The 26,889-nt window shown below is 38.6% G+C and overlaps 1 protein-coding gene across 1 annotated transcript in view; it reads right to left on the reverse strand.

The window, feature by feature from the left end:
- Positions 1 to 26,889, reverse strand: part of METAP1D (methionyl aminopeptidase type 1D, mitochondrial) — a 78,978-nt gene that overhangs the window by 18,248 nt on the left and 33,841 nt on the right.

The following is a 26,889-nucleotide window of genomic DNA, read 5'->3' on the forward strand; positions in this document are numbered from 1 at the left end:
ACATCCTTTGACTCAGCAATTCATCTCCTAGGACTCTACTGTATGCAATGATGGATGTTTGAAGATGAACTGTAGCACTGTTTGTGGTAGAAAAAAATGGGAAATAATCCAAATGTCCATCCGTAGGGGACTGGTTGAATATATTATGGTAAATCTATACAACAGAAAACTATAGAGGTATTAAAGAGAATAAGCTAAATCATCTCTATGTATTGACATTGAAAGAGGTCACAATATATTGTTAGGAAAATAGCTAATGCTGAGCAGTACATATTAAAAGTTCATTAAAAGGAGCTTATGTAAAAAGCTCATGTAAAAAGAACTTATACATTTATACAGGCTTGTATATGCCTATAAAATTTCTGAAAATTGATATTCAGCAAAAGTGGTTATTTCTGGGGTATCTGATTGGGGCTGGGGTGGGGAGGAAGACTTACTGATTCCTTCTGTTTTCTTCTATACTGATTGACTTTTAAAAACATTCACTTGCATTACTTTTATAATTAAAACAATAGTTTTAAAAATCCCCAACATGCCATAATTGCATGTCAGGGGTTGGCAAACTACAGGCCAAAGGGCAAATCTGCCCTGCTGCCTATTTTTATATAGCCCCAACCTAAAAGTGATTTTTATATTTATAAATGGTTGAAAAAAATCATATTTTGTAACGTGAAATTATACAATATTCAAATTTCAGTGCCCATAAATAAAGGTTTATTGGAACATAGCTACACTCATTCACTTACAATTAGCCATGGCTGCTTTTGAGCGACAGTGGCAGAGTTGAGTAGTTGTGACAGAGAACATATGGCTCACAAAGGCTAAGATGTTTACTACCTGCCCCTTAGAGAAGAATTTTGTCGATTCCCGGTCTAGAGCACTGGTTCTCGAAATGTGGTACCCAGACCAGCATATTAGTATCACCTGGGGAAAAGATGCAAATTCTTGGGCCCCTCCTCAATTTACTGACTCAGACTCTGGGATGTGGTCAGCAATCTGTGTTTTAACAATCCCTCACCAGAGTGATTCTCATGCACACTAAAGTTTGAGAATTACTGGCCTAGAGTAATCTTTCAGCTGTGAAACATAATGGAAACACAAACTGCAGGTGAGTATTAGCCCCAAAACTCAAGATCTCTAAGTGGGAGAAAGGAAAAATGGGAAAAAGGCGCAGAAGCAAACCAACCCCTATAGTCATTGATTCAGTGTCCTAAGTTTCACTCAATTATGTTCTTCCAGAAAGCTGAAAGTAACATTGTTGAATCAAACTTACAGAGGTGTTTCAGGTATTATTTTAAACAATTCCAAATACCAGACAAAATGCTGCCAGTAATATCACTTCTTTAAAAAATAAAAAGTTGCTTGATAGAGGCAGGTACATATTCCCTAAAGCTTGTAAAGTACAACATTTCCCTAAAGACAACACCACCAGCCCCAGGATGTTAATTGTCTATGAGGGGCAGGGTAGTTTCCTAGTAAAAGCAGATGGTTGGAAAGCAGAAGGCTGGACTTCTGTCTCAGCTCTACTACTTGGTAGCTGTGTGGCCCTGAGCAAGTGTCTTGTTTTGAGTCTCAAGTGAGAATTAATTGGAATAAAGTCTGTGAACGTGCCCTGCCTTTAGTAGATGCCCCCCAAAATGGTAGTTCCTTCAAGAATACTTGAAAAGTAAAATGAGAAAGAAACCCTGGGCTTCACTATAGCTTCTAATACTGAGAACTTATTGTACGTCAATTACTATGCTAGGCCCTTTACATATGGTAGCTCATTAATCTTCCTGAGAACTCTGTAAACTGTAAACTGTTATTACTCATTCCACAGTTGAAGATACGGAAGCACACAAAGGTAAGTAACTCTGCCAGAGTGCCAAAGCTGCGGGAAAGCAGGTCCAGTTGCCTTCATGAAGTATACTGCTCTCTCATGCGTGAGAAAAAGATGAGCTAACAACACACAAGGACACACTCTGAAAATGTAAAAGGCCTCACAAAACTAGTAAAAGTTACCACTATTATTTTTTTTTTTTTGCAAAAGTGGTGATGGGTTGACCTAATCCATCCTCTTTCTCAAGCCAAACTCCCTTTGCTGACCAAATACATGCTGTAGAGGTTTGGCTGGGCAGTCTGTGGACACAGAATGGAAAAATCTGGGTCCCAGTTAAAGCCAAGGAAAGGCTCAGGTGGAATCAATCCATGATTCTGGGCTCCCTAACTGCATCCCTAGGTAGGACCAAAGACAAGCTCCCAAGTGTTTCCCTTCTGAGAAAAGCATGTATTATGATGACTATTAATAACAATAACACTAATAGAAATAGAAAACAATAATAGTGGTTAACACTTAATGGCCAGTTTCTTTAATTAAGCACAGTGCTAGGTGCTCCACACACATTAAGTCTTACCAGTGCTGTTAGGGAGGCGGGCAGCTGTTGATGTCACTAGTTTATGGATGAGGAACAAAGGCTCACACCTCTGGTGGCCCCAGCTAGAGTCCTCGAAGTCTGAATCCAGGGCTGTGTCTGCCGCTCCAAGCTGCCTTTCAACAGTGTGCACGGGCTCTAGTAGCTGGTATGCTTTGCTATAGCATGTGTTTTTTCAGGGATTCGATTTCAAAGAAATTTTTTTTTAATCATGAAAAAAAAAAAACATCATGGAACCAGCCAACATTCAGAATGAAGGTATTTTTCATGAAAAGTCTTAGAACTGATTTAACTGGGAGGCATTGTGGTAGTGAAAATAACATGAGCTTTGAAGTCAGATCTGAATTACCAAAACTTCTGAGCCCCATTTCTTCACCATTACATGGGAATAGTAGTGCTTTCCTCACCACCAGGTTGTTGTGAACATTAGTTGAGATAACACATATCCCTAAACCATCTTTTAAAAGTAGGCGCTCCATGGGGGAGTTCCCTTGTGGCCTAGTGGTTAGGATTCCAGGCTTTCACTGCCATGGCCTGGGTTCAATCCCTGGTCTGGGAACTGAGATCCTGCAAGACATGTGGTGTGGCCAAAAAAATAAAAAAATTAAAAAGTAGCCACCCCAAAAATGTTAATGTCTTTTCCTTTCCCTTCTCAACACTCAACATGTTTACCTGTGGGCCTTGAAATTTACTTATTCTTTTATTTGACAATTACTTACTGAGCTCCTCCTACATGCCATGCTTTGGACACGAGGTGAACCAGGTGACAAAGTCCCTGCCTCAGGGAGCTCATATTCCGTGGTGCGACACAGACAAGAAGCAAACAAATACATTCGATTATAACAGATGGTGATATTCCTGATGAAAAATGGGCCCGAATGACACCGCATTGGAGCTAGAGGTTCTGCTCCTGGTCCTGCCAGGAGCTAACTGTGTGACCTCGGGCAGTAACAACAGCAGTGAACACTGGCTGAGGGCCTACTGGTGCCAAGCTCTGTGCTGAGCACTTCACAGACACTATCAACTGCTACAGAAGGTTTAGTAAAATGAGGGAGTGAACTTCATAATCTTTGAGGTCTATTTTTTTTAATATAAATTTATTTATTTATTTTGGCTGCGTTGGGTCTTCGTTGCTGTGCACGGGCTTTCTCTAGTTGCAGTGAGCTGGGGCTACTCTTGGTTGTGGTGTGCGGGCTTCTCATTGCGGTGGCTTCTCTTGTTGGGAGCACCGGCTCTAGGCGCACGGGCTTCAGTAGTTGTGCCTCGTGGGCTCTAGAGTGCAGGCTCAGTAGTTGTGGTGCACGGGCTTAGTTGCTCCGCGGCATGTGGGATCTTCCCGGACCAGGGCTCGAACCCATCCCCTGTATTGGCAGGCGGATTCTTAACCACTGCGCCACCAGGGAAGTCCCTGAGGTCTCTTTTAGCTCTGACAATGTGTGCCTTCATTCAGCAGCTTCTGACTGTCATGCTATGTCCCAGGCAATGGGACGATGTAGAGTCTGATCAATTTTAGGACTCATGTAGATTTTTTTCAATGCAGCTGATAACATGAAAGAGAGGTCATCTTTATCAGTATTATCAAGTTCAAGTACACAGTCATTACAGGGGGAATCTTTCCAATGTTCTTAAACTCAACACATGAAGTCATCAGGTCTCTACTAGGAGATCTGAATGAGGCTTCTCAGACATTCACTTCTAGAATGAACAGTGTCGCCAACATACCTGTTCTGCTAAATAACAGGCTCACTGCCAGAAAAAGGCAAGCACCTCCACACATGACTTAAACATTGGGAACACAGCCTGAACATATCCAATCTGTTGACAATTATGGTTTTGCAGTGTTCTCAGCAACTCCACTTCCATAAGATACATTTTTATTGGAAGCAAAATCTTTTCTTTCAATCTGATAAAAGACACCCTATAAATGTTGTCACAAAGTAACAGGATAATAAGGTACCATACCGTGTTTATTCTACTAACTATTCATTACAAACCAGAAAAAAAAAACCCAACAATTTAGTGTTTTCACAGGTGAAATGAAGAAATGGTCTTACATCAATATGTGCCTTTAGAAGATAATGGCTCTCCAATTAACATGACAAAAAATGCGGGGGGAGATCCTCAACTTTGCTTATCATAGTGTAATTCATAAATAGCAATTAACAAATTTTCTAAATGCAGAGGGAGTAAAATTAAAATCCCCCATCCCAATTATACTCAGGGTCACAAACTACATTATCTGCTATAGATCAGTCTAGAAAAGGTTTGTTGAATTTCCTATATATTTCCTTTCTTTGTAGAAGCACTGCTTTGTACATCCAAAATGAACACATATGTTATACATCTGTTATATTTCAATTAAAAAAATAACTAAATAGAAGAACTGCTGATACCTTCTAATAACTACATGTAACTTCCAACTTGCTACTGTCAGTGTTACACAGCTAATTTGATGATGTCCATCATCAGAGACAGGGACACCAGGCAGGTTTCCATCAGCCTCGGGACTGGCCCCTCGGTCTTCTGGGCGTCATCATTCACCCAGGACTCACAGCAAACCCTCTTTTGTTAAAGTTATTTTTAGGAAACAAGGGTTAAGTTGACTAATCTGAAGTTTAGGAGATGCCAGTAGGAAATCATCAGAAACCTCAGAAGAGGAGAGCCCCAGATCAGCAAGGAGCTGCTTTGGACTAATTTGATCTTAAAAGACATGATCATAGCGAGTGTTGTTACTGTCAATTATGTAACAGAAACTCTATATAAGGTTTTCTTAGGCAGTAAATCTATACGTTATTAGTTATGAATACTAGAATACTTACTGTTATCACAGGTAATAACAAGAATTTATTTTCAGTGTCATAAAAATTCTATTAGCTCCTAGTTTGAGCTGAATGTCAAAAATTATAAGCAACTGCTTCTTTCCTTCCACGGAGGAGCACGCTGTGCAGCCTGAATGTCTATTGAAATTGCTATATGACCCTTGGATCCTGCAGCACATTTTTCATATTCTAAATTTGTATTTGAAATGTAAATCTAGGTTACAGTTTTAAATATTTTCATATTCGGTAATAACATCAATTTCTAAAAGCTGCATTTTATTTCCCTTTACAGATTAAGTCTGAAAGGTGGGACTACAGAATTCAAGTATGATGGGGGAAGAATGCATTTAAAATAACTAATATTGCTGCACATGACATGCCCTATATTCACTGGCCTCTTACTCAGGGTTCATTTTAATTGTTATCTGCGCGTGCATTCTATACCACATAATGAAAAGCTTCCATTTCACCCACTGAGCCCTGGGTTTTTATGTGCACCTCTACTAATGACCCTTAATTAAGCCGATTTTACCCTCGGAAATGCAAGTTTTCTTTTGGTCAACAAGTATTTTTAAGAGAGAGTTCTGAATGAACTTCCAAAGAGACATTTAAAATGCCTATTAATGCTTATTATCTTAAGCAGTTGTAAAACTGAACAAAGTACATTTGTACTCAAGTGTGGGCTACCAACACCTCTATGTTTCACTGTACGTTTCCAGGCAAGCACTTTCACCCTCCAGAGTGCCATCAATCCTCAGTTACGGTATGTTTCAGAGGCTTCAAGTATCTGGGTAGAAAACAACACAATAAAGTAGCCCGTATCACTTTACATTAGCCAACAATGTCAACCAGAGATAATATGTAATTTAAAAGACACCCTGTAAAATGTCTTGCTGAATGTATTTTTTCGTAATGATCAGCAAATGTCAAAGTCTAGTAACAAAACTATTATTTATAGCATATCAACATCTAATTGATTTTACAAATGGAGGCAATTATTTTGGATGAAGGGAGGAATGCCTGCCAGATTTAAATGATTTATGATTACTAAGAGAAAACAACGTTTTGCTAATTCATTTTCAAATATGGCTCTTACACTCATTGATGATTTTAATTTTAAATCAAAGGATTTGCTAAAATAATACATTAACTCTAAAAAAAAGCAACTTGTGACAGCAATTCAAGATATTTTTAACTGTTTAGAAATATTGCTTCCTACAGTAGGCTCAGGAGGGACTGTACCACAGAAATACATTTTCAAGGTGCTGATTTAGAACCACAGAAAGATCACAGTTCATGAACTCCAACCAATTACCCAGGGTAGGAGTACAGGCTCTTACAGCACGGCGAATGCAGCCATGTCTCATATTTCCTGACCTAAAATATTGACTGTCCGCTTGATAGGTTTGATAACTTGCACAAATGTCGTGAAAGGAAAATTAAATAGTCTGCCTCACTCTCTGTAACTCCCATTGATTTTTATAATCTAGTAGTAAGAGGTACATGTTTTAAGAGTAAATGAGAAAGAAAGTTCCTTCCCATATCAAGGAGACTATAACGCAGAAGGGAAGCTCACATTTCACAAGAAATAACCTGTGCATCTGTTGAAGAAGAAGAAGAAGAAAAAGAAGGGAAAAAAACCCAAAACGGCTAGGGGAATGCCCCAGGCTGAAGCAGATACTGATTGGGCAGAGCTTAAGGACAAGGGCCCTTGGAACTAAACAAAAGCAAATTCATTCTGTTGACAGATGTTGATTACATCAAAGCAACAAGGAACTCCCCCAACTCCCATTTTTTAAAAAACAATTAATACCTCTTTATAGTCTACACAATAAGGACAAAGTAAGTTTTTAAACCAATCATAACAGACATTATTAAACTTGTTTTTTAAAAGTTTTGGTTGAGTTCTGGTGTGCTTTTAGCTATGAGCTTCTCCAAACAGTGCTTTATTCATTCCCACGGACATGTCTGGGGAGCTAAGCTGCCCATGCCATCAGCCCCCTTCCTTCCAGGGGTTAACTGCTCTGACTGCCAAATAAAATACAGAGCAAGCCATGTAATTATGGAGACAGTCAAAGGGCAGGCTCTATTTTGAAATCTATTTGCACGGACAAGGTCTTCCAATTGAGCTTACAGGAAACAAGCTGGTAAAGAGCCTCCTTTTCCCCAGATGCTTTCCACACTTTTTCTCCAATTCAGAAAATCATGGATATGGACACCATACACCATTACTTCCTGGATTTCAAGCTAAGATGCCATTACAAGGAGAAGAGTGGATCTGTTTCACAAACCTGTAAAAAAACCCTTTTTTTTCCTTAATTAACAGCATTTGGCAACAGCATCCGGCAACAGCCTCTGGACGATAAAGCTACAGTGTTTATTAAACAACATTTCTCAAGAGGATACAGGCCAATTGTTATGCAGGTGTTGGAAAACAGATCATTTTCTTTAATGCTCAAAATAAAGCACATAGTCAAGTCTAAAGTACGCTGGCATAAACACTTATCTGAAATAAAGATTCTACTCAACATGCAACAGGGTTGTCCTTGAAGTTATTTATAGCTAAGATGGCTAAAACAGTAACAAAGATTCCACAGAAATAAAAAAAAAGAAATGTGTAAAGTATTTTACGTGACACAAAATCACAAGTCACTTTTATGCTGAAACATAAAAATTTGTCCGAGTTGCTTAGAGCTCTAAGTTTGCAATTTCTATGAGACTTTATCATACTCATATTAGAATTGGGCCACTACAACTAATAACACTAAGTAGTCAGAGGAAGGTGAGATAGTAGTCTTCACCACACATATGAGGCTGTGGATGTAACTCATCATCAAGCCTATAAACCAGAGCCTGGGAGTCCTGGTTCTAAAGAAGATGAGCTGGAAAGCCAGCCATAGAGCACTTCTGGGAAGAGGAAGGGTGGCGGCCTGAGGGCACCCCCTACCAATAATAACAACATTCAAGAATGATGCCCAGGTCATGGCAAAACATGACCTTCCCCAAGGCTCCATCAGGAAGTTGGCTCAGTGCTACATCCCTCTTCCTTTTTAACAAAATGTATCAATAGCAACTGATAGAGTATAATGTCAATGACAAGTTCAGAAATGGGTTTAGGAAAAATACTTCATTTTGCTTCTTAACAAAAGCTAATTGGATAATATGTTGTTATTCATTAATTTACATCACTAGCATCACCTAGGGATCTATGATTTAAACGAAAAGCATTCCCCTCTTCTTGGGTGACAAAAACAACCCAACCTATTCTAGAAACACAGATCAATAAACATACCTATTTAATAAAGTAGACTCATGTTTGTGAACCTAGAAAAAAGTTCCTTTAGGCCGGCCCAATCATAGCCAGGGGAGGAGTGTCAAAGATTATAGTAAGAACACAAAATCTAAATCTAAAAGCAGATCATTTGGTGGCTAAGTGGAAGTTACACAGAAATGATTAATCTGTAAAAGGAACTAGGACTGCTGTATGAAATTTCTCCATTTAAGATGAAAAACGTTTAGTTCAAAATTTGAATTTAAATTCCTCTTTATAATCATAAAATATTGAGTCACACTGAAATAGTATATGCTTAGAAAATCCCATTGTGTCTCAGCTAAAGTTTAGAGAAAAGCAGCTTTTTAGCACTTCAACAATACATATACTCAGGCAACTTCTTGGACAAAGAAATATTGTACCCTTTCACAGGAAATAAAGAAGCTGTTTATTAGGGCTGTGGTTAAAATGTAATAATTCATTCCAGTTGAGCCCTGTGAAAAATGTCATCAAAATATCATTTTCTTTGCCAGATTTTCTGGATGCCGTAGTATCATTTAAATACAGAATAAAAGTCAAGCTCTGATCAGAGTAGAAGTACGACACCAAAATGACCCAAAAGCAAACATTCATTCTGTCAAAGTAACAGGAAAGAATTTCACACAGTCCTGATACCCAGAGAATGCACACTTCTAGGTTAGCACAGAACATCTGGCAAACTTCAACTTTCCAAAGTCTCTCAAAAAAACATTCCTATTACCTCACATACTTGGGTTAAAGAAGAGGAAAACATAGAAAAAAATTTATATTAAAGCACACAAGTAAGCATCAGAAAGAGCAGTTTCACAGAAATAACACATGGAATTCAATTTTAGAGAAAGTCTGTATAAAAGTATCATGAGTTTACAAAAAACTGACATAATAAGAAAGTCCTTCTTTAATTCTTTAAAAAAGACTATTCTTAAATACTACTGTCATGTAAAATACTACTCAAAATATTAGTTATTTGGTTAAAAATAGCCAGTAATAGAAGATGTTGGGACTTATAATTTATGATCAAAGGCACAGCTTTAGTATGAATATTTTTCAATTGTACTAAAGCCTTTGAAAAGACTGTAATTTTAATCTTCCTCTCACAACAGGGTCAACTGAATTCTATATGCAACATGCTCTAGTTATATTGTTGGATGCATTTCTTTTTTCTTTTTTTTATGAGCCCTTTAAAGTTATTTATGCAAATAATTGGTATAAAATAGCTCAGAGCTTTGACCCAAACTACAGTATCATTACCAAAAAACTCCTACAAAACCCCAAAAAATCTTAATATTTTCCTGAGAATGCTTTCACTGTACAGCTCCAAGTGAAAGGCATGGAACAAAAAGAAACCATTTGAATATAAATCCTACGGTGGTATTTTGACAATCGTGGGAGTTCTGCCCTGTAACCAGGCAATAGAAGTGGTAGGTAGTTAGGTAGGTCAATAATCACAACCGAAAATAAGAAAGCTAAGCTCCAGGAAAACAATATATTTTCAGCTTCTGCAGTTGAGATTACACAGATTCAAGACAAGAGAAGCCAGGATCACTCATCAAGGAGTCATTTTCACAAAAAATAAAGAGAAAATACACAGTAGCCTCTTTAGCAAAAGAAAAAAGTTCCGAATTATCTGAAGGTAGCTTTTTGAAGTGATGTAGTTATGTTGCCACAAACAACTTTATATTTAATTCAACTATGTAGCCTTAGTTAACCACATGAAGAAATAACAGCTCCATTGCTTTAAGAATTAATGCAAAAAGTACAATGTATTAAAATGGTACAGGCTTAAAAGGGGAGTCCCACAGAAGCCTGCTTACAAATTGGCTCTTGTATTTTTTTTTTCAGATATGAATGCTCAGCTATAAAATCATTATTTTCTGTACTAAAGATTAAAAATGAAAACCACTGCCACCACTACCCAAATGTGTACTCTTTACCTGTATAAAGCAGGCTGCCTCTCATAGCTGAAAACACAATATTACTTGAAATCCGTAGCTGACCAAGGTCATTCACACTTGGTGGAATGAAAAATTCATCATCTCATTTTTAGATTAAAGTCTTCAGTAGAGCCACAGTCCTGAAATATTTAATGTGTACAATATCTGAAGCATGCTATTGTCTAATGTGAACACTTTTTGAACTATAGTTCTATCAGAGTGTTATAAAACAAAAACAAAAATGCCAAGATAAAACATAGCCCATTTGGAGGTAAAAATAAATAGTAGAATTTCAAACACTTTATATTTTGCTTGTGAATGTGCCATGGGATTTTCCTCTGAAAGGTGTGCCTTTCTAATTATATTTACTTGAGTTCTTGTTTAAATTGTTTTCCCTTCTCTGAGCATTAGTTGGTTTACTTGGACAAGTTAGTTAAATTCTCTAAGCCTTAGTTTGCTCATCCGTTAACAGGAATCACAATACCTTCTTCACAGGGTTGCTATGATAACTGTATGACATGAGGTATGGAGAGTGGCACAAGGTAAGCACTCGATAAATGGTAATTATGATCACTGGTTGCCTGACTATGTATGGGAGAAGGTCACTCTAAAATGGACTGATCAGTAGGTAGAAACCAGCCTGAACGTCAAAATGTGTTTTGGATAATTCACAAAGTAAGTACTTCACAAAATATTCATGAGATCCTAGGTTGGGTCCCAGAACTGCTACTTAAAAACCATGCTATCCAAAGCACTGGTCCTCTCCTGCCTTTATCACAGGACCACCCTGACCATCAAATGAGACTGCAGATGTATAAACACTTTATAAACCAGACGGCATCTCATGATTGTAGTGTATTGAGAGAAGGCTTAAATTCAGTAGGATGAATCATGTACAGCCTAATTTTGACATTTTTCTGAGAGTTCTTGGTGGGGCCTTGCTAGAAAGCTGATGGTAAAGTCTAAGGAAAATCTCTTCTTCCATTCAGAAGCATAAACGATCCCAGCTTTATTCAAGAATCATATCCTTCCAAACACATTAGTATATGGAATAGATTTTATATTTGTGCAAAGGGTGGGATGAGAGAAGTATGTTTTAGAAAGATTCTACTTGGAAGTGAACACATCCCCTGTAAAGCTCCTTACCGCAAATAATTTTGAGACAGCAGAATGTTATTTTTATTCTGTTATTAAATAGTGTTCAGTCAATGTTATGCTTAGCCATAAACTGTTACGTTGTCCTTGGTAACCTCAGTAACTTAGTTTGTAAGAGTTTAAACACATTTGTTTGACTATTTAATAGAAATATTCTAGAGCTCACCGAATCTTATTGTTTAAATGTACCAAGAAGTCTCCTTTGCATAAAAATTCCTGTTTATTAAACAGTAATACAAGAACGTATTTATATTTCAAGCACTACCAACATACATCATTTATGACAAAAAAGGCAAGCACTGCATAAGAAATGCTCAATCACTGTCAATCACAAACACTAAAATATAAAAACCAAAGCCAGCCGTGTGAACTGTATTAAATTCAGCTAAGCACAGAACTACCAAAAGAACAAAAAAAAAAAACCAAATAATTATCAGTGACTCACAGATCTATTTACATGAGATACACAAAATAACGTGCAAAGGTGTAACCATGGTAACGTGATAGCCTAAATTGAGTGCCTTTAAAATTTCCACTTATTTAAACACTATGCAAACTGATGTCCTTACAAAATTTAAATATTTCAAAAGTAGTCAAAGCTTATCTTTGTTATCTGATCATTGATCAAAATAGTTTCAACTATAAATCAGCTGTCTTTAAAATTATTCATGGCCCAATTTAATGAAACCATGATAAAAATATCAAACAATTTTTTCTAATTTTTCAGCAAACTATTTTCACAACCACTGATTAACAATTGAAACAACTCAGGTGTATACAATAAATCTCATAATAGTCAAATAATATTAAAACATGCTTTGACATAAAGACTTTTCTTAAACTCACACTGTTGCGTGTAACCACCCCCCTTCTAATTAGCTACTGAAGCAGTAATGCTATCAGCTGTTTCAGTTTATAGGTGATTTTCACTGACAATTACCATTTGAATAGTTTAATATTTAATGCTACAGTTAGTCCTAATGTCTTCTATTTTATTTCTTAAGCTACAGGAGTAAAACATTATTTTGTAGTTCACTGGCTCCCACACTTAAGATGTAATGTTTAGTGTGTATTTCATTATGTAGATGAGCAATGGATGTTGCTTGACATGATTTAAATGGGTCAACAGTATTTTCCTAGTCACATTAATCATTCAGACAGCTAGAATTTAAAATATGGCCTTGAAAAGTAAAACTGGAGAATCTATTCACACAAATGACACTCACCATTGGCGGGTTATCTAGGATGTGGTTAAGGAGAAGGAAGAGTTACAGACTTTGAACACATGTTTCATTATTTACTCGGAAACCACTTCAAGACCCTAGCTCTGTTTTCAGAATCTAAGTGAACACCCACAGGGACAGATTTCTGAGATACCAAACTGTAGTTAAAAAAAAAGCATTAGATGGAAATCTATGAAAACTTTTTCATTTGAGAAGAAAGAATAAAATTTGGGGAGCCCAGCTGTAAATGAGACAGGGCCCCAAGGGTATGATCAGGCAAATGGTATCTATACAAATATACCGCAGCATGGATGAGGACACAGCACTCACTTTGGACAACCATCATGTCTTCACCCGCTGATGGCTCCTAGGAAGTGAAGAAGAGAAGGAGAAAAAGAAAAAGCAGAACTGGCCTTTAGAAATAGCTGCAAATCATCTTGTTCCAGCTGCATCAAAAGAAAGAATCTGATAAGGAACATGGAGAGAGACAGATGTGAACCCGTGAACAGCAACTCCAGTTTCCTCTTCCCTTCATTGTCATGACTGACCTCTCCACTGAGTCTGACCGAGGGACGCTCTGGTCTACATGGCTAGGCAATATGCTGGAAGACCATCCTGGACAACCATCCTACCACTTTGTTCCATATGAATTAGGTGCTTTCAAATAAAAGTATGGAAGCCACATGCAATCGCTTCCCTCCCACCAGAAGCTCTTCAGTGGGTCTTTGGCAGCTGTGAAGAAGACAGTGCGTGGCATTAGCTTTCTCTTTCTGAACTCACTTCACAAGGGTCATCCTCCTAAGTGGATGTGCTCTGTCCTTGCCTGAAACCACACAGGATGAGCCAGAGTTCATGGGAAGCCTACTTTTTTTTTTTCTGATTATGAAAATGGTATATGCATGGTATTAAACATTTTTATAACAATACTGAGAAAGCATAAATAGTATAAAGTAAAAAATGGCAAAGAGCTTCCTCAAATGATCACTGTTAACATTCAGCAAACACACTTTAGACCATTTCTCTATGTACCCATTAATATATTTTTATTATATTTTTAATAGTATATTAATTTATATTTTATAAATATTCTGTTTGTACATGTAGTTTTATAAACTGCTATTCTGAAAGCTAGTAATTTCTCTCCACAGTATACAGAAGTTTCCTGTCTTTTTTTTAAATTAATTTTATTTTTGACTGCGTTGGGTCTTCGTTGCTGCACGTGGGCTTTCTCTAGTTGCGGCGAGTGGGGACTTCTCTTCGTTGCGGTGTGCGGGCTTCTCATTGCGGTGGCTTCTCTTGTTGCGGAGCAGGGGCTCTGGGCGCGCGGGCTTCAGTAGTTGTGGCCCGCGGGCTCAGTAGTTCTGGCCCGCGGGCTCAGTAGTTGTGGCACATGGGCTTAGTTGCTCCGCGGCATGTGGGATCCTCCCGGACTGGGGCTGGAACCCATGTCCCTTGCATTGGCAGGCAGATTCCCAACTACTGCGCCACCAGGGAATCCCAAGATACCTGTCTTTAACAAAAACTATAGATCTACATGATACTTTTTATCCTCCTGGGTTACTGGTTTCATAGTACTCCTTTATATGGATGGGTAACATAGCACTTTATTTAACTGATGATGAGCATTTAGGTGAGTTCTTCTGTTTTGTGCCCTGCACAATATACCTTTTACAAATACATGTATTTGTAATTTTTTTTTTTAGCTTAAATTCCCAGAAGTAGAATTCTTGGGTTAAAAAATATACAAAATTCTGACATATCTGCAAAACTGCTCTCCACAAAAGAGCAATTTATATTCCCAATGGTACCTATTCCCCTACACCCTCACCACTATTATTAATGTTGAAACCTTTGTCAGTCTGATAAACGAAAAATGGTATCTCGCTTTTACTTGTTTTTCTTCAGATACTACTGAGGTTGAAGATCTCTTTATTTATGTATTTATATTCTTTTGTGAAATCTCCATTTACGCCTTGTGGGCTGTTTCTTACTGGATTTACTTTAAGTGTGCTCTGTGAATTAGAAACATTTGTGTACTATATTGTTTCAATTTTTTTTTCAGTTTGCCATTTGCATTTCAACTTTGTTTAAAGTGTGGGCTTAGGGACTTCCCTGGTGGCTCAGTGGTTAAGAATCCACCTGCCAATACAGGGGACACGGGTTCGAGCTCTGGTCCGGGAAGATCCCACATGCCGCGGAGCAACTAAGCCCGTGCGCCACAACCACTGAAGCCTGCGCGCCTAGAGCCGGTGCTCCCAACAAGAGAAGCCACCGCAATAAGAAGCCCGTGCACAGCAACGAAGAGTAGCCCCCACTCACCACAACTAGAGAAAGCCCGTGCGCAGCAACAAAGACCCAACACAGCCAAAAATAAATAAAATTAGATATTATTAAAATAAAATAAAGTGTGGGCTTATATTGAATTTATAGATTAATCTAGGGAGACTATGACTCTCTAAAATATTTAGTTGTCTTATTTAAGAGATGTCCTTACATTTACTGCAGTCTTCTTTACTATATCTCAGTAGACATCTAATGTCTTCACATAGGCCCTGTATATTCCTTATTATTTGTTTACTCTGGGATATTTTATATTCTTGGTTGTTATCATAAATGGATTTTTTCCATTATATTACCTGCCTAAACATAGGACAATAATTGTTTTTCTTTTAAAAAAACATAAGTTTTAAAAAGTTGAAATATAATATTCCAGTGTCATACTTTCATGCTCCTTAATATATAAAAAAAATCAAACAGACATACAGACTCACATGCTTTTTCCACTGGAAAGAAGTGAGTTGGGACTGACTGGGTTTAACTAGACTTTCCTTTCCATCACTGCCAACTCACCCCCTCCTACCTTGTCTCACCCCAACGTTACCCTCCCTCTTCTCAAATATGAAGTGTTAAACGAGGTAGGCTAACAGGTGCTGGAAGTGCCAGTAAATTAAAGGCACCAAAAAAGGACAGATTTTTGGCAAAGGTTTGATATTTAAAATGTTCCCCCTCAAAAGCAATGACCTAATCATGAGGGGTTGGGGGAAAGAGTTAGAACTTTTTAAGACTTATTATTCTACACTTACCTAAATTTACAGCTTAGTCTTGTTTTTGTGTTGAGTTGTGTGTCTGGGTTGGGATGGGGCAACAGTAATCTTTTCAGTGGTAGGGTTCCATCTTAATTCAGCCTTTATGCAGCTGTAACTGTGCCTGTAGGCACAAGAAGGTCTGACTGCATTGAGCAAACAGCACAATTACGAAAATTCCCCTCATCTTATAACAGTGAAAGAAATCAAGAACTTTAAATAAAAATAAATTTAAAACTAATCTGCCAGCTTTCCGACCAAGGTGTCTGTATAGCTCTAGTTGCCAGGATCCTCTCATATTCAGTTTGACTTCCCCCTGGGAAGACAAATGTTCCTTAAAGTTGTAGAAGGGGGGCCAGGGTGTGTGTGGGAAAAATCCTCTCCTTACCGTTCTCTTAGAGCAAATGCTCTCCTGACGTATTCTCTTCCATGAGTTTCAGAATATTATTTCCAACTCCACCTGCAAGTTTGGAAAATCCCTATGACATAGATTTGGCAGAAAAAAATGACTACTTTTTTGCATTATAAATATCTGATCCACAGGTAATAGCATGGAGGATTGTACCCTTTTCTCTACTTTTACCTATATTTGAAATTTTCAATAATAAAAAATTTAAAGAGCATTTGGTCTAGCACTAAAAAAGAAAAATAGCTTTCCTAAAGAATTCAAAGAGGGCTTCCCTGGTGGTGCAGTGGTTAAGAATCTGCCTGCCGATGCAGGGAACACAGGTTCAAGCCCTGGTCCGGGAAGATCCCACATGCCGTGGAGCAACTAAGCCTGTGAGCCACAACTACTGAGCCTGTGCTCTAAGGCCTACAAGCCACAACTACTGAAGCCTGCACACCTAGAGCCTGTGCTCCACAACAAGAGAAGCCACCACAATGAGAAGCCGGCACACCTCAACAAAGAGCAGTCCCTGCTCACTGCAACTAGAGAAAAGCCCGTGCACAGTAACGAAGACCCAATGCAGCCAAAAATAAAATAAAATAAAATAATTCAAAAAGTGTAGGAAATAGAAGAGTTATTCTAAATCTAGCATGCTGTTTACAATGAAAAAACAAAGTATTTAAAATGAGCATTGATCTGCAATTGCTCCTGTTAGGAATAGCCCCAGGACTGATGCTTCTTGATGGTAGAAACTGCAGAGTTATTCACACATTTCTAATTTGCAGTTTACAGCAATGCATCCTTCTTTGGAGTAAACCTGGGGTTGAGTTTTAACTGCTCATATGTTAAGCAAGTAAAACTCCTAAAGTACATTATAGCACAAGAGGGCACAGGTTTGGACACCAAACTCTTTCTGAGCACAGTGTGATATAAGGTGCTGGCTGGGATCTGAAAAGTGTCTGGGGCTTGGCCATCATGGTGATATACAGAGAGGCAGGAAGTCTTCATGGAAGTTCAACACTAGAAGTGCTGAAGAAACACTGCAGTGAGGGAAGTTCCATTTCCACCTCTGTGTCATAAAACCTTAGGCAGCAAGTAGATTTTTGCACAATGGTATGGGGCCCCTCAGGTAAGTATTTCAGGGATAATACATAAAACAGGAAGGCCATAAATCCTGTAAAGGGGGTAGCAGTGGACTGACATGGACAGAATTTACACCTAGAATTAATGTGTCATCATTACCAAATCCACTCTGCTCTCAAATCCATTGCCATGACTAGATGATACTGACCTCACTGAATTATCTGAAAGGCTGGCAATATTTGGGTTTGGTGACGCTAACTTCAGACCTCATAAATATTATGTAATTCCAGTCTTTTTGCCTCTAGCCAACCAGCCTGACTGCAATTTTCAGCCACAAGTGGCAAACTGACATTGAGAATTTATGAGCTCTGCCATATTAGTAATGCACATTTCCTTTTGAATTATTCTAGCCTGTAGCCTGAAGCAGATCATAATTATCATTCCTTTTGCCATACAAATCTGAAGATCTAAAAGTGGTTCAGGTGGCAACATCAATGTTTCAATGTTCTATGTAGGTTGGTAAATAAAAGCCCATATATGACAAATGAAAAGCACATGGATATTTGTATTGCTGGAATTTTAAGATATCTTAGCTTATTAAAGCTTGGTCCCCATCACAGTGTGTCCATATAAAGTGATTCCCTATCCTATTAGAGATGTTTTTCACTTTACTATCAAACAAATGCATGTTGTACAGTTTGCTTGGAGCAGGATATTCAAGTAGTCAGTGATCCATACTATGGAAAAAGTTAGTTCTACACCAAGATAAATATGTGGTCTTAGCTGTTAGGAAAGCATTTTCCTACATAAGCAATGTGTCTAAGTTCTAGGCTAGCCCATTTGCCCATAATACAACTGAAATACTACACATTTGCAACGAAAAGAAAAAGCTAGGAAACAATTCAGCCGCAAACACCTGATATTTTAGCTACATTATGGATTTTCTGGGAATGTTGCTGCCATTTACAGTGTGGTTTCTAGAGGAAAACATGTTCTACATGGACAAGGAGGGAAAGTGAAATGCCCTCTCTATGGCCTTCTACCTCCCATTCTCAGCCTCTTCCTCTCCATCTCCCACTGGAAAGGGGATGGAGGCTGAATGGCCCTGAAAATGCTAGAGAGGAGAGTAGGTCAAGTCTCATTCCTTCTCATAAAACCCGTACCAGCCCCAGAGCTAGGATCCTCATGCTGCTTCAGCTTCTTCCAACATCTAGAGCAAGTGAAAGGAAGCAAGTCTGTTTTGAAGTTCAAGCAACCCCACTTCCCTGACCCTTAGCATCAGAATGAACACCTCAAGCCCCAGTACAGCCACCTCGAGAGGAAACAAGGTGGCTCTGTGGGACTACTGTCACTCTAACTGGAGTTCACCAACATGGGCAGGAGGTCTGGTTAATAATAACTTAGATGGAGCCAGGGGAGCTGGATTGTCTAACTTCAGTTCTGGCTCTAAGATTTACTAGCTGCCAATCTTCAGCAAGTTACTTAATCATTCTGTGCCTCAGTTTCTCTATCTGTTAATAAAAAGGGAAAATTTTTTAAATTGTGAGGATTAAATAAGTTCATACATATTAAGTATTTATCATTATGGCACCTGGCACATAGCAATCAAGAAGTTGAGCTATCATTCATTATAGGTATAGTATCACTTTGAATGAAAAAGGTACATAAATGCTTTCTCCTTTTTTAAAGCTATATTATTTTTTCCCTCTGGTCTCCAGAACAGTAGTGGTTAGGTAGGAAGATGAAATTTAGCAAGTGGGGCTTCCCTGGTGGCACAGTGGTTGAAAGTCTGCCTGCCGATGCAGGGGACACGGGTTTGTGCCCCAGCCCAAGAAGATCCCACATGCCGCGGAGCGGCTGGACCTGTGAGCCATGGCTGCTGAGCCTGCGCGTCCGGAGCCTGTGCTCCGCAACGGGAGAGGCCACAGCAGTGAGAGGCCCGCGTACCGCAAAAAAAAAAAAGAAATTTAGCAAGTGGACATTAATGCCCAGAAACAGTTTATGTACCTCTAAAATACTCCTACACTCACAAGGATGCTTCAACATATGCAAATCAATCAATGTGGTGTACCATATCAACAAAAGAAAAGAGAAAAATTATGTGATCATCTCAATAGATGCAGAAGCATTTGATAACATTCAACATACATTCATGATAAAAACTTTGACCAAAGTGAGTATAAAAGGAACATATCTCAACATAATAAAAGCTATTTATGACAAACCCACAGCCAACTAATGCTTAATGGTGAAAAGCTGAAAACCTTCCCACTAAAATCTGGAAGAAGACAAGGATGCCCACTCTCACCACTTCTATTTAACTTTGTACTGGAAGTCCTAGCCACAGCAATCACACAAGAAAAAGAAATAAAAGGTATCCAAGTTGAAAGGGAAGAGGTAAAATTGTCATTATATGCAGATGACATAATATTCTAAATAGAAAACCCTAAAGACTCCACACAAAAACTATTAGAACTGATAAATGGGGACTTCCCTGGTGGCGCAGTGGTTAAGAATCTGCCTGCCAATGCAGGGGACACGGTTTCGATCCCTGGTCCAGGAAAATCCCACATGCTGTGCAGCAACTAAGTCCATGTGCCACAACTACAGAGCCTGTGCTCTAGAGCCCACGAGCCACAACTACTGAGCCCGCATGCCACAACTACCGAAGCCTGCATGCCTAGACCCTGTGCTCCTTAACAAGAGAAGCCATTACAATGAGAAGCACGCGCACAGCAATGAAGAGTAGCCCCCGCTCGCCGCAACTAGAGAAAGCCTGCGCACAGCAAAGACTGAATGCAGCCAAAAATAAATAAATTAATTAATGAAATTAAAAAAAAAACCCTCCTAGAAGAGAACATAGGCAAAATATTCTCTCACATAAACTGTAGCAATACTTTCTTAGATCAGTCTTCCAAGGCAAAAGAAATAAAAGTAAAATACTCCTCTATACACACACACTCCTCAAATAAAACCCAGACTTCTAAATTATAAGTGTAAATGAGTAACAGACAACAGCAAACTTATTTATCCATGTTGTTTTTACTAATAAATTTTTTTTTTTTTTTGGCTGCATTGGGTCTTCATTGCTGTGCATGGGCTTTCTCTAGTGGTGGTGAGCGGGTGCTACTCTTCATTGCGGTGCATGGGCTTCTCATTGCGGTGGGTTTTCTTGTTGGGGAGCATGGGCTCTAAGTGCACAGGCTTCAGTAGATGCAGCACATGGGATCAGTAGTCGTGGCACGTGGGCTCAGTAGTCGCGGCGCGTGGGCTTAGGGCACATGGGCTTCAGTAGTTGTGGCACATGGGCTCAGTAGTTGTGGCTCGTGGGCTCTAGAGCACAGGCTCAGTAGTTGTGGCACATGGGCTTAGTTGCTCCGCAGCATGTGGGATCTTCCTGGACCAGGGATCGAAACCGTGTCCCCTGCATTGGCAGGTGGATTCCCAACCACTGCACCACCAGGGGAGTCCTACTAATAATGTTTTAAAGAAAGCATTTTAAAACTTAATGCAAGTACAGGTGAGGACGTGGGGCAACAAAAACACTCAAATATTACTGGAGAATGTGTCGATTGGTACAACCACAATGAAAAACAGAATGAAGTCACTAGTTCAATCCCAGGTATACACGCAATAAAAATGCATACGGAGGTACAGAGATGCACCAAAAGACATGAACAAGAACGTCTGTAATAGAAAAAAAGTGTAACTAACCCAAATGCCCATCTACAACAGAACGGATAAATTATGATAAATTCATAAAATGGAAGGCTATACAGCAACCAAAGTAAATGAACTGCACCTACAGACAATAATATGGATGAATATTTAAAACATAAAGTCGAGTCAAAGAAGCCAGAAAAAAAGAGAATCTGTGATTCTATTTATATAAAGGTACAAAAACAGGCAAAATCGCATCATACTCTATAAGAATCTATACATGGGTGGGGGTGTGGTTAAGAATCCGCCTGCCAATGCAGGGGACACAGGTTCGAGCCCTGGTCCAGGAAGATGCCACAGAGCAACTAAGCCCGTGCGCCACAACTACTGAGCCTGTGTTCTAGAGCCCGCGAGCCACAACTACTGAGCCCGAGTGCCACAACTACTGAAGCCCATGTGCCTAGAACCCGTGCTCCACAACAAAAGAAGCCCCTGCAATGAGAAGCCCGCGCACCACAATGAAGAGTAGCCCCTGCTCGCTGCAACTAGAGAAAGCCCACGCGCAGCAGTGAAGACCCAATGCAGCCAAAATAAATTAATTAATAATATTTAAACTAAAAAAAAAAAAGAATCTATACATGGGGGTAAAACTATAAACAAAAGTAAGAAAGTGAATACTATTAAAGTCAAGATTGTGATTACCGGAGATGAAAGAGATTTGGACTGGGAAAGGCAATGAGAGTTCTTCTGAGGTACAGGCAACATTCTGATTTTTTTTTTGTTGTTTTAACTGGCACAGTAGTAATATAGGTGTTTGCTTTACAATCAGTCATTAAATTGCCCAATCCTTTTACACATGTTTCTCTCTATATATTATACTTCACAATAAAGTGCTAGAAGGGAGAGAGGAAAGAAGGCAGGAAAAGAAGAAAGGAAGGAAGGAGGGAAGGAGGGAAGAGGGGGAGGGAGGGAGGGATAAAGCCAGAACTAGAAAACAAAATAAACCAAAAAAAGGATGAGAAAGCATTCGAACAATCGGGTTTCTGTATATTATGATGCAAGTAATTCAAAATATTAATATGTTATTATTAATATTATAATAATATTCAAGCAATTTTTAAAAATCAAGTAAAATAGAAAATCAGAAATAATTCACAATTCTTATTACACAGTGAAAATTAATAGCATAGTTATCTATATTATATTTAATTGACCAGGCTATTAGAAATTTGTATTTGAAAAAAATTAAAATGAATTCTTATAATTATTCTATTACTACAAACTAGTTAATAAATATCTTCGATGGCCATATAACCTATATTCTTATTCCAGGGCTTTTTAATTGATATAACGTACATGGGACAACTATACTGCTTGCTGAAGCAGAAAAACCTACCAAACTTTCTTAGCAGGAAAACTGTATCCTTTCAGAAGCTTTATAATAACAATAATAAAATAGCTGACATGTTTATAGCAATTTACAAAATAGCTTCATACAGATTATTTAATTTGGTCCAACAACTTGTGTAAGGTAAACTGGGAAGATATTCTTTTATGTATTTTACAGGCAAAAAACCCTTGAGACTCAAGGGGGTTAAGGGATTTGCACAAGATCACAAAAGTTACAAGTGGCAGATCTGAGTTTCAAACCTGAGCCTATTTCTTTTTTTTGAGTTTTTTTTTTTTTAAATTTATTCTTGCCTGCATTGGGTCTTCGTTGCTGCGCGTGGGCTTTCTCCAGTTGTGGCGAGCGGGGGCTACTCTTTGTTGCGGTGTGTGGGCTTCTCATTGCGGTGGCTTCTCTTGTTGCAGAGCACAGGCTCTCTAGGTGCAAGGGCTTCAGTAGGTGCGGCACGTGGGCTCATTAGTTGTGATGCATGGGCTCTAGGGAGTGTGAGCTTCAGTAGTTGTGGCTCGCGGGCTCTAGAGCGCAGGCTCAATAGTTGTGGCACACGGGCTTATTTGCTCCACAGCATGTGGGATCTTCCCAGACCAGGGATCAAACCTGTGTCCCCTGCCTTGGCAGGCGTATTCTTAACCATTGCACCACCAGGGAAGGCCCTAAGCCTATTTTTTTAAAACTTTTTTTAAAAATAGAAAATTAGAAACATATGCAAAAGTAGACAGATTACTATAACAAACTCCCATGTACCCATCATCTAGCTTTAACAATTATCCACTCATGCTGATCTTGTTTAATCTACAACCATTCTCCCTTCCCACTGAATTATTTGGAAGCCAATCCCAGATATCATATCTGTAAATATTTCAGTATGTATATCTAAAAGATGAGAACTCTTTAATAATTTAACAATATAACCTTATCATATTAAAAAATTAATATTAATTCCTTAATATATCAAATATTTGTAGTCTTCAGATACTCTCCTTTTGTCATATATATGAAAATTATATATATATAATTATATATAATTCAATTTTTTATTAAACAAATGATTTGTTAAAATAGGATCCAAAGAAGATCTACACATTGAATTTGATTGACGTCTCTTATGCCTGTTTAATCAATTCCTCTCTCTTTTATTTTTTCTTCCATGTAATTTATTTGTTAAAGAAATGAATTTCTTTGTCCTTAGCATCTTCCTCACGCTGGAATTCACTAGTTATATCTAGTGGTGTCTCTGTCCCTTATATTTCCTATAGACTGATATTAAACCCAGGGACTTGTTTTGATTCAAATTCAGCTTTTTTAGCAAGAATATTTAAGGGGAGGTCTCTGACAGATGTCTCTCTTTTTGTGATGTTAGCAGCCACTGATGGTCAGTGCCTAGATCCATTAATTCATTAGGGGTTTGCCAAGTGGTAATATTTCATCAGTACTTTTTAATTCGTTGGCAGGAATATTTCTATAAAGAAATCCTTTCTTTTTTTAGACTACGTATTTGGCCATCCTGACGTTCAGTTCATACAGGAAATCAAGCTAATGGCTTGATTCTTTCTCTCTACTTAATCAGTTTTCAGAATAGCTAGTTAAAAGCTCAGAGCTCTCAACAACAAATACAGTGTTCTTAATCAGAGATTAGATAAAATTTCTATCTAAAAGATTCTGATCTAAAATATTATCTATTTCTGTGTAAATAATTTCTATATGAAAGACTGAGTCAGTGAAACTTAATTGCACTTTGAAGTAAAAATACTGGTCAGAGTCCAGTGAAACAGAAACATTCTATTAATTTTTATCATAAAGTAAAAACATTAGTCACCCAGGCTTAATAAATCACATATCTCCTCCATCCTTTTCTCCTCACACTTCCATTTGGGGGGTGGGGTGGAGCTGGAAGATTAGAGGTAACAAGACTGCAATTTAAAGCGGGGGGACCCAACTCCAAATGGATTTTTCTTTAAGAAAGAAACCCAAAACCGAAAGAAAACAGGTAAAATTAGCTATTGGAAATTATGGCCATGTGAATCAACCCTTGCTCCCCACATCTGGCAGCACTTAGCTCCCTGAGGGCACACTTGGTGCCCTAGGGCACCGTTACACATGTTTGACCAGCGGGGCAACAACAAAGGACACAGAGGCTATAAAAAGAGGCAGCAGGTAACCATCAGGCCGGCCAAATGGCTGAGGCACTTTGACAAAACACACAATGAAGCAACTGGTTATTCCCATGGCTGAAAAGTCAGCCAGGGAGGGCTGTATTTTAGGATTCAAATTCCACAGCGTGCCTCTTTAAGTCACTGGGTTACTTCCTTGTTTTAATCAGGTCCACAAATTCTCCCTTTTCTTTCAGATACTCAGTGAAAAACATGGGAGACAAGCTGTATAAAGTGACCTTGTGTTCTTGCCAAAAACCCATCTAAGAATTCAACTAGACTGTTTTCTGGACTTTCCCCCCAGACGGTGGAGGCAGTGAAGGTGCCAAGTTATTCTGCACACCCTGTGGCATCCTGCTCCAAAAGAGACAGAAGTGTTCACGAATGACACGGTCCATCTGATTATACCCATTCTACAACTTAGATGAGTACAGTACAATTAGTTTTAAATACAGCGCCCACATAAGCAGTCATTTCATATTTAGGAAGTAGGGCCTCTGCCTTTCCCACACCCTAAAGCCCTCTTTTGGAGCCCTTGGGACTGGCGTGTCTCCCTTCTCTCCCACCAAGAATGCCCACCCTCCCCTCCACCTCTTCACTAAGACTATTAAAAACATATCAACTCATTCCTTCGAATCCAGTCTTAGCAAAACACAGGAATGATAACGCCTATTAAACAAAGGCTTTGTGTGGATATTCCCTTAATCCGAAGGAATGATTCTAATTGTAGGAAATTTTCGATTCAAACAGGCTGTAGAGTGGAGATATTTGGGGGCCAGCAGACCCTTCCAGTGTTTTCAGTTACACCACTGTTAACAATCTGTTTCATAAACATGAAGCTCTGGGGGGAAAAAAACCTATAAATGTCTTTAGTCTCCCTTTCCAGTGAAATATTTCTGAATTATGAGCTTTTGAAAATGATGAGCACTTACAATAAAATATCTCTAAATTATCTTGAGTACTTATTCCATAAAACAATTTCTTAAAAGTAAGCAACAGGAAGATTTCTTGAGGTATCATACATACATACATGTCGGGGAGTGTTTAATTGTGGAATTAAGATACCTTTTAGCAAAAGCGTCCCATACAATTAAATGTTTGGAGAAGCTAAATATTTACTTTTCTTTTTTTTTTGGCTGTGTTGGGTCTTCGTTGCTGCGCGCGGGCTTTCTCTAGTTGCGGCTAGCGGGGCTACTCTTCTCACAGGCAGTGTTGCTCTGCGGCCTGTGGGATCTTCCCGGACCAGGGATCGAACCCGTGTCCCCTGCATTGGCAGGCGGACTCTTAACCACTGCACCACCAGGGAAGTCCCTATATTTCCATTTTTAAGTACAGAAGAAAGTTACATGAAAGATTTTATTAAGAAACAGAATATTTCTCACTAATCGATGTTGCTCCAGGGTCTCCAATTTGCCGTAAAAGGCAGAAAGGTAACTGATGAGTGCATAACTATTGCTTGTGACTTTATTGCAAAACCAGAAGCATATCAACGATTTGAATTTAAAAAGATACTTCCAAATGCTGAAGGCTGGGGCCAGGGTTCATGGGTTAAGAGTGCAGACAGGGGTTTTGTCCGAGATAGCCCTCCTGTAATGTGATAGCAGTGCTGTGTCACACATCCTCAGGCCCCTTATTTCTTGCCTGCTTTAGTTCATTTCCAGCTCTGCAATATGTTTTTGTTTTTGTTTTTTAATGTAGGCTTAAAAATTAGCTACATCAGGTTTCATGAGTTCAAGGCAGTTATTTTTGTAGCCTATAGTTTTTTCATTCACCTGCTATTTTAGAAAATGTTTGGCATAAAGCCCATACTACAGGGGACTCTAAGACCAGAAAACATAATCCTTGTCTTTGCTTTACTGTAATATAGACAGTTTCTCCTGTTTAAGCTTTTGCTTAGATTTTACAAATGGGCAAGAACTAAAAGATGCCGGAGTTTTTATAGTTTAAGGATTTTTAGGTCTATTTTTACAAAAATTAAATATGTTTTAAAAGTGAATAAATATGTACATTTATAACTGTTGACAATAGTAAACCACACTTCTCAAGGTGACACGTTCTCTGTGGAGTTTATTGATCATCTCTCTTGGTTTGTTATGGTTTGACCACACACTTCCTGCTGAATTCCTATTCTTCTATCTTCCTTCTTTGTTCAAGCTGTGCTGTATCTAGAAGACTAAAAATGGCCTATAAAGTTGTTTTAACAATAAATACATGATTAAAGTAATATACTAATCATGGTAAGCTTATGAGAAAATCAAGAATCAA

The sequence above is a fragment of the Lagenorhynchus albirostris genome, chromosome 6 (genome assembly GCF_949774975.1).
Source record: "Lagenorhynchus albirostris chromosome 6, mLagAlb1.1, whole genome shotgun sequence".
Taxonomy (NCBI): Eukaryota; Metazoa; Chordata; class Mammalia; order Artiodactyla; family Delphinidae; genus Lagenorhynchus; species Lagenorhynchus albirostris.